A 16627-nucleotide genomic window follows, 5' to 3' on the forward strand; every position below is an offset into this window, starting at 1 on the left:
GCGGGTCATTGATTGTGTAATACACAAGCACATAGTGGGAAGGGAACGACAGAGCGGCGTGCCGGTCTGTGTGGAATGTGTCCCATCAGTGCAGCTCATCAGGGGAGCTGTAGCGTATTAAACCGCTAGTAGTTTTGCCTGCAGAGCGGGCACTTCCATATTGTAAAATCTGACAAAGGTGGAGGGGAAGTCCATCCCGCTGCCACACATATGTTGTGAATGGAAATCCCACTGGACCATGCCCACGAGGATGCCATGCCTCTAGTGGAGTGAGCCCTAATGCCCAACGGCACGGCAGGTCTTTTGACGCAGTATGCAGCAGCAATAGCGCCCACTATCCATCTAGATAGTGTCTGTTTCGAGGCGGCGAGACCTTTGTGCGCCTCGAACTAAACGAAATGCTGCTCAGAGCGCCTGAAAGCGGCGGAGCGCGCAGTATACAATCTCAGTGCTCTGACCGGGCAAAGGAGATTGGCGTCGCGTTCAGCTATCGGATGCTGGCAGCGCCGATAGGGAAATGACCTGTGCTCTGAAAGGAGTACCGATCACCTTGGGAACATAGCCGTGTCTAGGCTTTAAAATGACCTTGGAGTCACTTGGTCCAAACTCAAGACACACAGCACTGACAGACAGCGCGTGAAGGTCTCCCACACGTTTGACTGATGACAGGGCAGTCAGAAAAACGGTTTTGAGTGAAAGGTATTTCAAATCCACAGATTGAAGTGGTTCGAAAGGGGGCTTTCATAGTTTCGAGAACTATAGAAAGATCCCAGATAGGAACCGATGCGGGCGCTGGGGTTCATCCTTCTAGCTCCCCTGAGGAAGCGGATGACTAGCTCGTTTTTACCCCATGACTGGCCGTGCAGGGGTTCAGCTGAACGCGCAACTGCCGCCACATACACTTTGAGCGTGGATGGGGATCTGCCCTTATCCAGCAGCTCTTGTAGAAATACGAGCAGCTGACGTACACCCCACATGTCTGCGGGTCCAGGTCTCTGTCGGTGCACCATTTTGAGAACACAGACCATTTTGACGCATAGAGTCTTCTCGTGGAAGGGGCTCTAGCGCGTATGATGGTGTTTATTACTCCTTCTGGCAGAGCGACGGGTAGTCGCTGATCACCCACGCATGCAGCGCCCAGCTCTGGGTGGGGATGCCAGATTGTGCCGCGAGCTTGAGAGAGGAGATCTGCTCTCACTGGGATGGGCCACGGCGCTGTCAGTGACAGCTGCGTAAGCTCCGGGAACCATGTCTGATTCTCCCAACGCCGGGCTATGAGGAGCACCGAGTGACGCTGCTTCCTGATCCTCTGCATTACCTGTGGCAATAGCGAGACGGGAGGGAAGGCGTAAAGCGGGCGCCTGGGCCAGTCCTGGGCCAGCTGCCCTCGCTTTCGAGAAAAATATTGGGCAGTGAGAGTTCTCTTTGGACGCAAAGAGGTCTATCTCTGCTCTGCCGAGTAGGTGCCATAACGCCTGGACTGTTTGAGCGTGCAGGGACCATTCCCCTGGGGGAATATTGTCTCTGGACAGTCTGTCCGGCCGCCGCTCAGGTGGCCTGGCACGCGCGTCGCCCTCAGCGAGCGCAGGTGGCACTGGGACCAACTCAGTATGCGCTTCGCCAGATGGAATAGGTTCCTGGATCTGACACTGCCCTGACGGTTTAGGTAGGATACCACAGATCTGTTGTCCGAACGGACCAGGACGTGGTGACCCTGAATGACCGGGAGAAAGCGACGAGCGCCGTACTCGACCGCTATCATTTCCAGACAATTTATGTGAAGGAGCTTTTCCTGAACTGACCATAGGCCAAAACCGGAGAGCCCTCGCGAGACCGCGCTCCAACCCGTGTTGGACGCTGCCTGTTGAGATGACTTTTCGGCGAGATACAGCTCCCATTGTCACTCCCCGCTGATACCATTCGCCACTGTCCAGGGCTGCAGAGCTGAAATACAGGTCTGAGTCACCTTGATGGGCTGGCGGCCTGTGGCCCAAGCCCGGCGCAGACGCCGCAGGTGTTTAGCCAATGCTGAAGCGGCGCATGTGCAGTAAACCCAGCTGAAGTACTGCTGCGGCTGAGGCCATGTAACCTAGCTCTCTCTGGAATTTCTTCAGAGGCGTGAGGCTGTTCATCTGAAAAGATGCGGCTAGTCTCTGAACACGGCGCAGCTGTGTAGATAAGCTGAGCCGTTATTGCCACGGAGTCTAGTTCTATTCCAAGGAAGGAAATTGTCTGACTGGGCTGTAGTGAGCTCTTGGTCCAATTGACTGCAAGACCCAAACTGTTCAGATGGCTGAGGAGGACTGCTCTGTGAGACAGAAGCTCCATATGTGACTGTGCCATAATCAGCCAGTCGTCCAAATAGTTCAAAATTCGCAAAACCTGACTCGCGAGGGGTGCGAAGCGCTGCATCCATGCACTTCGTGAAAGTACGGGTGCTAAGGACAGGCCGAACGGAAGGACGGTGTATTGATAAACCTGGCCGTCGGCTAATCTCAAGAATGGCCTGTGACAGGGATTTATCTGAATCTGAAAGTATGCATCTTTCAGATCAAGAGAAATAAACCAGTCCCCTGGCACATGCGCGAGGAGTTTCCTGATTGTAAGCATTTTGAACGGTCTTTTGCAAGCACCTTGTTCAAAACCCTGAGATCTAATATGGGTCTGAGGCGCCGCCTTTCTTGGGAACAAGAAAATAACGGCTGTAAAGCCCGACTCGCTCAGAGAGGGTGGCACTTTCTCTATGGCCCTTTTGCACAGAAGGCTTGTTATTTCTGAACGAAGCATGCACGCTGCTTCCGTGTTCACAGTGGTTTCGAGCCGCTCTGAAGCGAGGAGGGCGGCGATCGAACTGTAGCAAATAGCCCTGTTGTATTGTGCTTAACACCCACTTGGATATCCCTGGAATAGCTTCCCACGCTTTGAAGTGTAACGCTAGATGGTGAATGGCCAATTCGGCTCTGATTGCCGCACACAGAGCTGAACAAAATGTGTGAGCGCGTTTAGTGTGTTTATGCATGATTGCTCGCAGACAGCATGAACAGGCTGTTTTGTGAGTGACTTCCGATTGGAATGAATGGGGAAAGAGTCACATCTGTTATGTGATGCGTAAGCATAGTCATGGTCACGGGACTTACACACAGAGGAATGTTTGCTGGCCGTGTAACAGAGTGGGCAGAGAATGGGCGCGTGCACGCGATTCGTGGGCATTTATTGACTCTAGCGCCGAGCGGTTCATGAATCGCTTTATGTGAGCGTGCTCTGGTGGGGACACGAGACATGCAGTGCTTGTGTGTAGAGGTGAACACTGGATTGTGGACACATTTTCTACACATAGGGCTGGTCGTGTGACAGAGCGGCCAGAGAATGGGTGCGCGCACGCATTTGTGGGCGCCTTCATTGACTCGTAAACGCTTTATGAGAGCGTGCTCTGATAGGGGCACTGGATGTGTTATGCTTGTGTGTAGGGGTGAACACTGGGTTGTGGGCACATTTTCTACACATAAGACATGTTTGCTCTTTACAAGATTTATTTGGGTCGCCGTGAAAACGGCGTTTGAGTGCAGGCAAGCGGGCAGTGTCACCGGCTTGTTGGCTGCTAAATTCACCACTGCAGTAGCCTGAGAGAAGGGGACTGACAGGGGCTGAAGCTTTGACGGTGGTCCGCCGCGGCGGACTGAGCCGTTGTTTGTTCAACACAGTTAGGAAGACTTCGGCTGCTCGGGTTTCAGCGCTACCTTAGATCGAGGCCCGCGGGGCGACGGTCTCGCGGCGGCTGTCTGAGCGTGATCGAGGGCGGCCGCTCTGTCGACGCTGAGAAGTCTGAGTTTGTTGAACTGGGCGCTGTGAAGAGGCTCGTGCAGGAGGCTGATCACGTGAGCGGCCTGCAGAGGAGCTTAGCGACGCCGCAGGAAGAGGTTCATGGCTTGGGTGGCTTTCTGGACTTCTGAGAAGTGGTCAACAATGCCACTCACCGCGGAGCCGAAGAGACCGGTCGGAGAGAGCGGTGCGTTGAGGAACGTGGAGCGCTCTGCTTCTCCCATGTCGGCTAGTGTTAGCCACAAGTGTTTCTCGGTCACAGTCAGCGAGGCCATGCACTTCCCTAGAGCTTGGGCTGCAGCTTTGGTAGCGCAAGGGCGAGGTCTGTCGCGCCAGAGATCAGTAACAGCCTCTGGGTGCCTGCCTTTCTCATCCCACTCCGAAGAAGGTCTGCTTGTAGGATCTGTAAAACGGCCATTGAGTGCAGAGCAGATGCGGCTTGGCCGGGCGGTGGAATAGGCGCGGCCAACATAGGCGGAAGTCGCTCTGCAGGCCTTAGACGGGAGCACAGGCTTGGAACGCCATCACGCGAGGGCGGACAAAGGTGTGCTGCTACCGAAGTCCTCGACCGGGGATGGAGGAGTAGCCTCTCTCAGTGGCGCCGCCCACCGACGCGAGAGAGGTGGAGACGTGGGAACGGACCTGGCTGAAAAGGAGCGCTCCACCGACTTTGCAAGCTCCGTGTGTAATTCCGACAGGAAGGGAGCGCCCGGCCGCAGGTGTAGAGCGGCGATGGCTTTGAAGAAAGCAGCCGTCGAGTCTGTTGGGTGCCTGCTCAGGGGCGGTGACCACTCGAGCCCGAGGCGGTCGACGGCCTGTGTGAGGAGGCGTGTTAACTCCCTTCGACTCGGGCGCTGGTCCTGCTGGATTCCTGGGCCGAGGAGGAGGCTTGGGAGCCTGACCACTCTCGCTGTCCGAGCCATGATGGAACAGCGGCCCTTATCCTCCGCCTCGTCATCCGAGATGGCAGCAGTGCGCCGCTTGGCGGCAACTGCGCGGCTCCGGGGCGGGGAGGGTGAAAGCGATGCTCGAGGGAGAGGCTCTGGCGAGGCAGTCGCTTCAACCACAGTTTCCGGCAGCCTTTGTGAGCGGCGCTTCTTCCTGCGCGGCTGAAGGTAAGGCGGCGCGGCGGTTTCTGCTTTGAGTGCTTCGAGTCGAGCCCGCAGGGTCGACATCGGTAGCTCCTCGCAGAAATCGCATCTGCCCTCAGTGAGGGCGAGCTCTGCGTGCATCAGTCCCAGGCAGAGAGCGCAGATGATGTGGCGGTCTCCTGTGCTGAGAAGGGCGCGACATGAGGCGCAAGTGGAGCGAGGCATCTTGAAAAAGACGCTCGTACTCTTTTGTGAATAGTTTGTGAGAACTAGCTTGCTGAATAAAAGGATACGTCGTCAGATGGCGCAGCTCGCAGGATGGCTGAAGGTGGCTGAGACGGCCGGCTTCTTCTAGCGCTGTCCACACTTGCTTGATGCCCCTCGAACGGCGACGCGGCTTCCAGGTCAGCGATGCGAAGAGCTTCGTTGAAGAGATGAAAATCAGGGTTCCAGCCTACGAACTACACTTATATGCACTCAAGTCACGCCCATTTTGGCGGGCTTTGATGCAGTGAGCACGCGGACGCCTCTCATTGGATGCGAGTTCGCCCAAGCTCGTCTATAGGCTGCAGCAGTTGCCGCAGAGCAACCTATGAGCTCGCTAGCTAGCCCGCTCAAGGTCTGCAGTTGCCGCACTGCGTTGACAATGGATACAAAAATTAAGGATAATTTTTTGGCTTCAATATCTCAGAAAAGATGAATCTTTCCCGTAGCGTAAGCTAGCTTACGCAATACGAGAGAACCTCTCGTAAGAGAACCTTCCAGAAATTACAAGTGTTCATAGTGTGCAGCAGAACAGGAATGACCCTTCTACAAATCTTTCAAACACTAACATACAAGTTGAAGTCAGAAGTTTACATAGACTTAGGCTGAAGTCATTAAAACAAATTTTTTAACCACTCCACAGATTTAATATGAACAAACTACAGTTTTGGCAAGTTGTTTAGGACATCTACTTTGTGCATGACACAAGTAATTTTTCCAACAATTGTTTACACACAGATTGTTTCACTTTTAATTGACTATATCACAATTCCAGGCCTACATTAAGTTAACTGTGCCTTTAAGCAGCTTGGAAATATTCCAGAAAATGATGTCAACCTTAATACAATTAGACAATTAGTTTATGATAGGAGGTGTACCTGTGGATGTATTTTAAGGCCACCTTCAAACTCAGAGCTCCTTTGCTTGACATCATCCAATCAGCCAAGACCTCAGAAAAGAAATTGTGGACCTCCACAAGTCTGGTTCATCCTTGGGAGCAATTTCCAAATGCCTGAAGGTACTACGTTTATCTGTAAAAACAATAGTACGCAAGTATAAACACGATGGGCCACACAGCCATCATTACTCTCAAGAAGGAGACACGTTCTGACTCCTAGCGATGAACGTAGTTTAGTGCGAAAATATGACAAATTCCTAACGTAATCATTAGATTTTAAAAAGTAATTATAGCTTTTGGAAGAGCAAAATTATGTAAAACCATCAGTCAAACAATAATACTGTAAATAATATGGTGAAATATAATTTAATTCTTAAGCTGTCAAAAGCAGAACAGATCCTCAAATTAATTAGTTTTTAGAGCTAATATTTGTTAATTTTACCTAGTTGCTAGTATTTATCATGCATAATAATAGTTATTATTACTATGAATACAGATATTTTAATTGGGATCTGTATTGTAGAGTTAATACTAACTGGTACTTGGGTTACTCACTTCCCCTTGTACAACTCTCTGACCTGTGTCCAAACAAACGTGTAGTGGTTGTATTGGCATATTGGAAATCAATTATTAAACAGGTAACCAGATGCACAAGAAAAAACCCTTTACAAGGTTTAAATGAAAGGTTTTCCAACTTTCCTTGCATACTGAGTGGAAGATAGGGTAACAAATAACCCATACTTTCCCTCGTTTTCTGTTTCCATGTCGCTAAAATGATGCTAACCACAAGACAGCAGTTAAGCTGTGGAGAAACTCATTCATATTTAAGCAGTGGGCTCTACGCATGGGCACCTGCCTCACACCTGTTGCCCCTTCACAATAGAAATGGCACAGTCTCTTTACCTTTGGGATGCCGAGATGGGGTCAGTTTGTGCTGTTGCAAAATCCACACCAGGATAAAGATGAGCTAATTTGTCTTGAGTTGAGTTGTTGATGGAAATTAAATTTTTTTATTTTGTTTTAGTGATTATAGTGATTAACTGATATATGTGCTAGGCCGATATCTTTGGCTATTTATTTTTAGTGAATTTAAAGTAAATGTAAAAAATAAATAAATAAAAAGCTATTTCTAAATTGCAATAACTAAAATGAATTAGCCTATATCACATATACAGTACATTGCATTCATAGGGGTGATCGATCCTCCTTACCCTAAAACCTAAGGCGGGTGCACACTGTATGATTTATAATAGTCCTTTACGATTGTTGCTTGTCAGACTGTACGATATGAACAAATTTATATTTTCTGCTTATTTATTTATTAAAACCTTTTATATTAAATGAAAAGAAGAAACAATATTGAAAGTGCTTGAGTTGAGTGATATCTGGGCATAAATGTTACTATGGTGGTGCAAACGCGGGGCAGGTTTCTTTAATGTACGAGAGAGGACTGAAATATCGCATCTGGCTGTCGTAATAGCAGTCACACTGTACAGCTACGATGCTAAATTTCAGACTCTGCCAGAACTTCATTGGAGGCTGAAGATCATCGCAAAGGCTGTTAATCTGTGAACATGTCACACTGAACGTTGTAAGATTGCCGATTTTGCTCCGCGATGAGAGAAATACTTTAGGATTCCCAAAATTTGTCTCAGACGTCAGAAAATTGTACAGTGTGTACCCGCCTTTACCTTAAAACAACAGCTAAACCTAACCAATAGTGTTCACATAGATAAATAAGAAGTGAACAAAACACACATCCTTACCCTTAACCTATGCCTAAACCTTACCGATAGTGTTTAAAAAAGCAAATTCGACATTAAAAGCAAATTTACTGAGGCAACCCTGTCATTTCGTGTCACTTGAATGGCACTTTCGCTTCACGTTCACTCTCATTTTGAGCATCCTTGGCTGGGCTCAAAGCTCAGTTTCCAGAGTCCAAAGTCAAACACTCTGAGCTACAGGTGAGCTACAGTGAAAGCTAATCACAATGGAATAAGTGTGTAAATGTAGGTGGGTCTTTAATACAAGCATTCAAATGCTTGTATTAATTAAAAATATATATATATATTTTATTATGTGCTAAAAGTGTTTTGATTAATAACATAGCAGGATATGAGTAATAGTGTGAAAAATGTGTGTTTATAAAGTCAAAAAAAGCCATAATACCCATGATTTGTGAAAAGTAAATAAAAAGCACAGCTGTTGTAGCGCCTCTAGTGGTACTTTCACCAGGGAACTGCAGCAAAATGTGGAAAGCCGCTCGTAAAACTCAGTTTGCAAAAATGTAGTTATAGTAACATTCATTCTATGAGTCAAGTTGTCATTTTTTAAATGGTATACATTTATTTAAAAATAAATGTATTGCAGTATTGTTGGACCAAACAATGGCTTGATATTTTTGTATGTTATTTTTAATTTTTTTGCAGTTCATAAATAGTTTTTTTTTGTTTTTTACATAATAGTTTTACTGTTTACATTTTGCTTAAAATCAATTAAAGCTTGCATGGCAGTTTCAATTGTGACATCTTAATCTATTTGTGTTTTAAGTGTGTTAAAATGAACTGTAGCTTTTTTTCCTATAGCCAAATATTTAAAGGGATTGTTCACCCAAAAAGGAAAATTCTCTGATAATTTACTCACCCTAATGCATCTGAGATGCGTAAGACTTCTGTCTTCTGCAAAACACTTTTGAAGATTTGTAGAAAAAGATCTAGGCTCAGAAAGTCCTTAGAATGGGAGAGGATGGTGCTTAGATATTTGTAGGTCAAAAAAGCACAGATAGTCAGCATAAGAGTTATCCATCCTGTCAACACTATCATAAAACAGCCATCATAAAACAATAGAAACTTACATTATTGGTCATAAAATAATACAATCAACATAAATGATTATAAAATGTACAAAAAATGATGACAATAAAATCAACAGCAATGATGTTGCTAGGTATGTCAGCGGTATGCTGATTTAGAATGAAAAATGCAAAAGATTGAAAAAAGAAAATGATTAGGGTGATCAATAAATTATTTTTTGTACAATTTTCAAAAATGTTTTTACTTCAAATCACAGCTCAGAGCTGGTTGGTTTGGTTCATAGCTTTGAACACTTTGATGAAGGATTTTAAGAAACACCTATGGAAAATAATTATAGAAAAATACTTCCTGAACCAAGAAGACTTAAAAATTAGGTGGGCTCTGTTGTGCTCTATTGCGCTGGCTCCTGACACCTGGTCCACTGCTCATTGGTGGGCGAGCTTCATCACTGGGCGAGAAATACCAAATTTGCAGTGTACACTCACCGTGAAATAAAACCTTGCTTTGTCAGAGTGTGAATGCTTGCTCCCAGTTTGAAAGGCTTTATTGTTTCTATTCAAAATCTTAATTTCAGCTAAATCTGCAGCGAAAATTTTGGATTGGTGTGAAAGGGTCTTCAGAGGGCTCCTGCTTATGTAGGCAGTAGACAGCAAGGTTATAGTTTAACCAATATATGCACTCTAGGTCTGTGCCCTGAGTGAAGACAACATATGGACAATGCCCTCCCTTCCTGTTTTAAGGGAATGTTGTTCTGGCTGGGTGGACTCCTGGGAAGGGGAACACTACCTTTGACCTCTGAGAGAACTCATTTACTCTGACCCACAGTGAGATAATGGGATTTGCAGAAGATGTTGCAGCTAACCAGCTGTCCTTGGCAACACACCGTAGTCTTATGGGACCTCTATGATGGAACGTCCCCCATTTCTGGAAAGAGCAAAAGAGCCTGACAGCCACTTCCATAGTCAGCATTCTTACTTTTATTTCAAACTGTGATTCTATACAAAGCTCAGTTATTGATGGGTTTAGTCATTAAGGTAACATTTTAAAGAAATAGCTCACCCCCTTATGTATTTCCAAACATGTAACCTGTTTTTTTTTTCATGTATGGGAATAGTGTTTGGGAGTACTCATCCTTGACTGTTTTGTTGCATCAAAGGGCTTTTAACAAGGTAATCTTTAGCCTGTACCCTCCACACCCCATTTTACTGTTCCCTTTTGCCTGGGCTTGACAGCTGTGGGACTGACATCACTTCCAGGCCTTTATGTGGTGAAGATGTAATTCAAGGAGCCAGTATTTACACTCTCAAACACATCTTTCTGCCATCCTGTGGGATCTCACCCTTTCTGATGTGTCAATGGGAAAAGGTGTTTGGAGTAATTTGAACTGTTTAAGTTGTGCCAACTCTACAACTCTTGTCTAAAGTGTGCAACCTGAATACTGTCTTTCATGATTCATAAAAGTGTCTTTTGCCAGATGTTGCAGGAATCAGACTTTAAGTAATATTAAAAAAATACAAAATAAACCTTCTTTAAAGGTCATTTCAAGATTCATCATGAAATTTCAGTTCAGATAAAAAGTATTTCTACACTGAAAAATGGGAAAGCAGCTCTTTTGAAAATAATAAAACAGTACACTTGAAATCAACTTAAAGGGGTAACTTTGTTATTTTCATTTTATCTTAATATGTTCCTTGAGGTTCCCTTACAATTAAGTGTTTTGCACACACACACACACACACACACACACACACACACACACACACACACACACACACACACACAGTCACATATCTGCAAAACACGATAATTTTTCACCCTCATTCTGATCCTCTGTCAGACACGCTCTGTTTTGGTACTGTTTCTCCTTTAAGACTTGACAGTAAACGACCACTGTTCTGATTGGTTCTCTGCTCTTGACTGACCTGCTCTCTTGCCATCTCACAGCTCAACACTACTGGGCGGGGCTACAGAAGTGATAATAGGTAAAGTAAGTGTTGATTTGTTGTTGTGGAGGCTTCATATTTATATCACCAGAACTTGAATTTGAAAAAGCCTCCAAATTCATGATCTTGAAAAAAGAATGGGTGTAATTTGAATAAATATTTGAAAATATTTTGTAAGAAGTTTTATAAAGGTTATGAAATCCAAGTTTTTATCAAATCAAATCCCTTTATTGTCGCTCAACTATATAAACAACTAAAGTGCAACAGTGGGTGAAAGTCTTGGGTGCAGTTCCAAGCAACACAGCAGCATGACAATTACAATAAACATCTGATTTACACATAACACAGTTTACACATCCTGTTACACAACACAATATACAATATACACCTAATAATATGCATGTGGCAGGGCGGAGGGCGGGGCTGGGTCGTGTTTCTACACACCCGGTCCCTTATCAGGCTAATTAAGCCTCAGAGAGGGATAAAGGCTGACTGCGGAGGATGGAGAGAGATATAGTGTGTGTTTGTCTTTTGTTTAAGTTAATCATTAAAATATTGTTTGTATCGCCAGGCCGGTTCTTGCCTTCCATTAGACTGCTTTACAATGCAATATACAGTATACACAAAATAAGAAGACCCCCCATTGTGTTGACATTCAGCTGTCGGTTGATAGTCAGTTGCCAGTTTGTTATTAAGAGAAGTAAAAATATGAGTGCAGTCTGAGGCTAATAAAGTGCAGTGCTGATATATGTATTGTGAGCGATCAAGAGTTCACAAGTTGGCTGATGCGGGTCCTGATGCTGCGATACCGCCTGCCTGATGGTAGCAGTGAGAGCAGCACATGGCTCGGGTGGCTGGAGTCTCTGATGATCTCTCCTTTTTTCACACAGTTCGCACCATTTGCAGTGCTTTGCGGTTGAGGGCGGTGCTGTTGCCATACCAGGCAGAGATGCAGCCAGTCAGAATGCTGTGCAGTGCTGGTGTAGAACTGTGTGAGGTTGTGGTGGTTCATTTCACAAGTTCATTGCTCAGCCATTTCAGAAAGAAGAGGCACTGGTGAGCCTTCTTCACAACGGCCTCAGATCTCAGTGTGGACGGACCATGTGAGTTCCTCAGTGATGTGGACACCGAGGAACTTGAAGCTGCTGACTCTCTCCACCGGTGCTCCATTGAGGGTGATGGGGCTGTGTTCTCTTTTCTCCTGATGTCCACCACAAGCTCCTTGGTCTTACTGATGTTGAGGGAGAGATTGTGCTCCTGACACCAGTGTGTTAGAGTGTGTACCTCCACTCTGTAGACTATTTCAACATTGTCAGTGATCAGACCTACCACCGTCATATCATCAGCAAACTTAATGATGGCATTGGAGCTATGTGTTGCCACACAGTCATGTTTGTATAGGGAATACAGGAGTGGGCTGAGAACACAGCCCTGCAGGGCTCCAGTGTTGATGGTGAGTGATGAGGAGATGTTGCTGCCCATTCTAACCACCTGACGTCTGCCTGACAGGAAGTCCAGATCCAGCTGCACAGTGAGCTGTTCAAGCCCATAGCTCGGAGTTTCACATCAAGCTTGGAGGGCAGTATGGTGTTAAATGCTGAGCTGTAGTCTACAAACAGCATTCTCATATATGCAAGAACATCATTATATATAAATTCCAAGTGATATTCAACACAGTCATCAAAAAGTGAAATGATTGCATTGCTATGAAATGTTCAAATGGATTCAGGCTTCTAAAGGATGACGTTCACTCAACAAGATTTTAAATGCTTGTTCAATTAACTTATTTAAGTAAGGAATAATTGACGACAGACCACTGAATTATTGACAAAAGATGCACATGACGAGGTGCTAATGCGGTCACAAAACGAAGTGGGCGTGCACTATTTTTCAATAATTCAGTGGGCCGGAGTCAATTATTCCACTGTTACCACACCTCAAGACATCGTTCAGAGTTTAATATCAATACATTTTCTGGTTTTCATCCATAAAAACACTCTTGTGAGTGGAACTACTTCCTTCCACCATAGATTCAACATGTTTTGATACAACCCGAGCCTCCATTGCTAGTTTGAAAACAGCACTTTTGAACTAGCAACGGAGGATTGCAGCTTTACTGGATCACTTACTGAAGTAACAAGGCAGATCGTTTGTGCGCATGAGCGAAAGCGAGAGAAAGAATGAAAGAAAACAGAGAGATTATGTGTTGGATTACCTGTGAAACTTCACTTCAAATCAACAAGATGTAAGTTTATGTAAACTTCTCAATGTTGCCATTTTTGTATATTGCTTTCCCGTTGCTACACAACTGTTGGGTCTGTTGACATCGCTGTACTCAGGCTCGTGAGTATGTGTGTAAAAAATGAAAGTGTGTGTCCGTGAGTGAGAGTATGGGTGAGAGAGGGGGAGCATGAAGTGAGGTTCCAGTGAGGTTGATTAGGGCAAAATACAATGAAAAACTTGCAAATATTAAAAGTTATTTTGGATCATCAAACTGTTGTATTGAAGTTGCGGGTTGTGGCTCTGTTCCAGCGTCTGTGAGCGTGGTTGAGACAAGAGTGAAAGAGAGAGAGAGAGAGAGAGAGAGAGAGAGAGAGAGAGAGAGAGCGAGCACAAGACCACTTTCCAACCGAAATGTAAATAAATGTAGGATATTATAGACATTGTCATTTATGTTTTAATTGGTTATTTTATTTTGGTAGCCTGTAGTACTCTTTAAAATAACTGAAATAATTTGGCGAAGTGATATGTAACCGTTATGCGGTCAAGCACTTCATAGCCGTGCGTTTACTGGAAAATAATTACTCACCTTAGAATGTCTGTCAACCAATCACAATCAAGCATTCAACAGACCCATGGTATAAAATTATCTGATGCAACACAATTCTTTAGCATTTAGCCTCAACTCAATTTAATTGTGTACGGTCTCTCTATGTTCACATACAAGCTGCAAGGTTCAAAGAGTTATTTGAACAGATCAAATGTAAGTTAGGTTAACTAAATTCAATTAGGTTTTTACTACACTAAGTACAGTTGAAGTCAGAAGTTTACATACACATTAGCCAAATACATTTAAACTCCTTCACAATTCCTGACATTTAATCGTAGAAAACATTCCCTGTCTTAGGTCAGTTAGGATCACATTCCCAGTGGGTCAGAAGTTTTCATTCCCTTTGTTAGTATTTGGAATCATTGCCTTTAAATTGTTTAACTTTGGTCAAACATTTTGGGTAACCTTCCACAAGTTTCTCGCAATAAGTTGCTGGAATTTTGGCCCATTCCTCCAGACAGAACTGGTGTAACTGAGTCAGGTTTGTAGGCCTCCTTGCTTGCACATGCTTTGTCAGTTCTGCCCACAAATTTCAATCAGACTAAGGTCAGGGCTTTAAGGCACTAAAAGTACTAAATGACATCCTTATGACTACAGACTCTGGGAATATCCTTATTTCACACCTTGAGTATTGTTTTGGTATTGGAGGTCCAACCCTATTTTCTTTATATACTATATGCTTCCTTTGGGTGCCATCTTTAACAAATATGGGGTGTCATTTCACTGTTACGCTGACGAAACACAGATCTATGTACCTATAAAATGTCATGACAAAAAAGCTCTTGACCATCACTTAGCTTGTCTGCAGGAACTCAAAATCTTGCTGACAGAGAATTTCCTTCACCTTAATGAGAGTAAAACTCTCAAAATGATCAAACAAGCTTAAAACAGTAAACAACATTGAGTTATTTTCACTCCTCATCTCACTTCTCACGTTAGAACTTAGGCTTTTTCTTTGATAGTAGCCTTACTAGTTCGACAAACAAATTAACAAAGTGGTTAGTTTGAGTTTTTTCTACCTACGTCGTCTAGCTCTATCCTGGAAAACTTTTGAAATTGTGATCCATGCTTTCATTTCTTCATGCTTGGATTACTGTAATTCTCTGTACTCTGGCCTGCACCAGTCAGCACTATCCCACCTGCAGATGGTCCAAAATGCTGTGACTCGACTTTTAATGGGCAGTCATAAACATGAACACATCTCTACCATCCTGATCTCCTTGCATCAGATTTCAGACATTCATAAATGTGATTTGATCTGATTAGAGTAATCATTATTTTTATTAAAAGTTGCATATGTTAACATCATTTAATGCTCTATGAACTAAAACTAACTTGCAATGAACAATAGTATTTTTTATGAACTAACATTAACAAAGATTAAATTATGTTAAAATATATTGTTAATTGTTTGTTAATTTGACCTAATGCATTAACTAATGTTACCGAATGGAACCTTTTTGTAAAGTGTTACCAATATATTTAAGAAATATGCCTTGCTGTCTTTGCAATTATTAGGAAGGAGACCGGGACATTATATATGTATATACTGTATATCTTGGAGCAAAAGCCCAGTGCAAAAGGGACTTCTGTAGCAGCTAGTGACTTCACAGCGAATAAACAAACTTTTGGGTTTGATTCATTGTTTTGAACTGAAATGAGTGCAAATGTTGATATGTTGGCTTTTATTTTAGACCTCATATGTGATCACACAAATGGCCTTGGCACAACTAGCCACTTGTTTTTTGTCCAGTGTAGGCTACATGTGAGAGCAGACAGACAGTACATGATATCTTTGTGTGTAGGTATACCAGGAAAATTAAGAGAATTGTTTTTGCATTCAGGTATATCTGGAAATAAATATATCCACAATAGAGTCCGTGATGTAGACAAATGGACCTATTTTAAGAGCACTAGTACTAAATGCGGCACTTTACCATAAGTCATATACGCTAAATCAGTGGCCAGGGCCATGAAGATTTGATATATTTGTGCAAGCATGCGCTAAATCAGGGGTTCTCAACAGGGGTAGTACCGTCCCCCAGGGGATGTTCAAAGGATGCCAGGGGGCACTGAGAGCAAATTAGTTATCAGTCACAATAATCAAATCTATTGTCAAGTTCCTCTTTGCATTAAAACATTTATCTACACTTGGAGTATATCAGTTGGTTCTCAATTATACGGGTCGGAACGCATTTCTACCACATCTGATTTTGAAGTCTTGCAACGTATCTGAAGTATCTGGTTTAGCAGTGTCAAATATACAGGTGGAGGCACAACCTCGGCTAATGCACCTGTATGGCTCTGTAGATGGATACGGCTCAATGGACAAAGCGGCGCAAAGTTCTTAAAGCTCAAGCTCTTAAACTCACAGCTCTGCGAGAATCAGGGAGAAGCAAGGCGCAAGAAGTGGAAACCACTAGGCGCAAATGGGTTTGTCATCATTACACATGCAATGCGCAAATGGGTTGGATCAAGTGCAATTTAATTCTGATGTTCTTCTCCGCCGCATCCTATTATATAGTCTGTTCTCTGTCAAGCACTAGTGATATAAAAAAAGACAGCACATTCAAAAGAAGTTGGTAGAAATTGACTGTATGCAATTAATTAGAAGAATAGAAGAATAGAGCCTTATAGGGATAGTTCACCCAAAAGTGAAAATTCTCTCATCATTTACTCACCCTCATGCCATCCCAGATGTGTAAGACTTTCTTTCTTCAGCAGAAAACAAACAAAGATTTTTAGAAGAATATCTCAGCTCTGTAGATCCATACAATGCAAGTGGATGGTGATCAACGCTTTAACGCTCCAAAGCACAGACAATAGTATTAAAAGCAATCCATTCGACCCCAGAGGTTAAACGAATGTCTTCTAAAGCGAAACGACCACTCTGTGAGAAACAGATCAGTATTTAAGTCCTTTTCACTTTAATTGTTTACTTCCGGTTGATCACGCTAGAGGCTTACATC

Source organism: Xyrauchen texanus, chromosome 20 (genome assembly GCF_025860055.1).
Source record: "Xyrauchen texanus isolate HMW12.3.18 chromosome 20, RBS_HiC_50CHRs, whole genome shotgun sequence".
In the NCBI taxonomy this organism is placed as follows: domain Eukaryota; kingdom Metazoa; phylum Chordata; class Actinopteri; order Cypriniformes; family Catostomidae; genus Xyrauchen; species Xyrauchen texanus.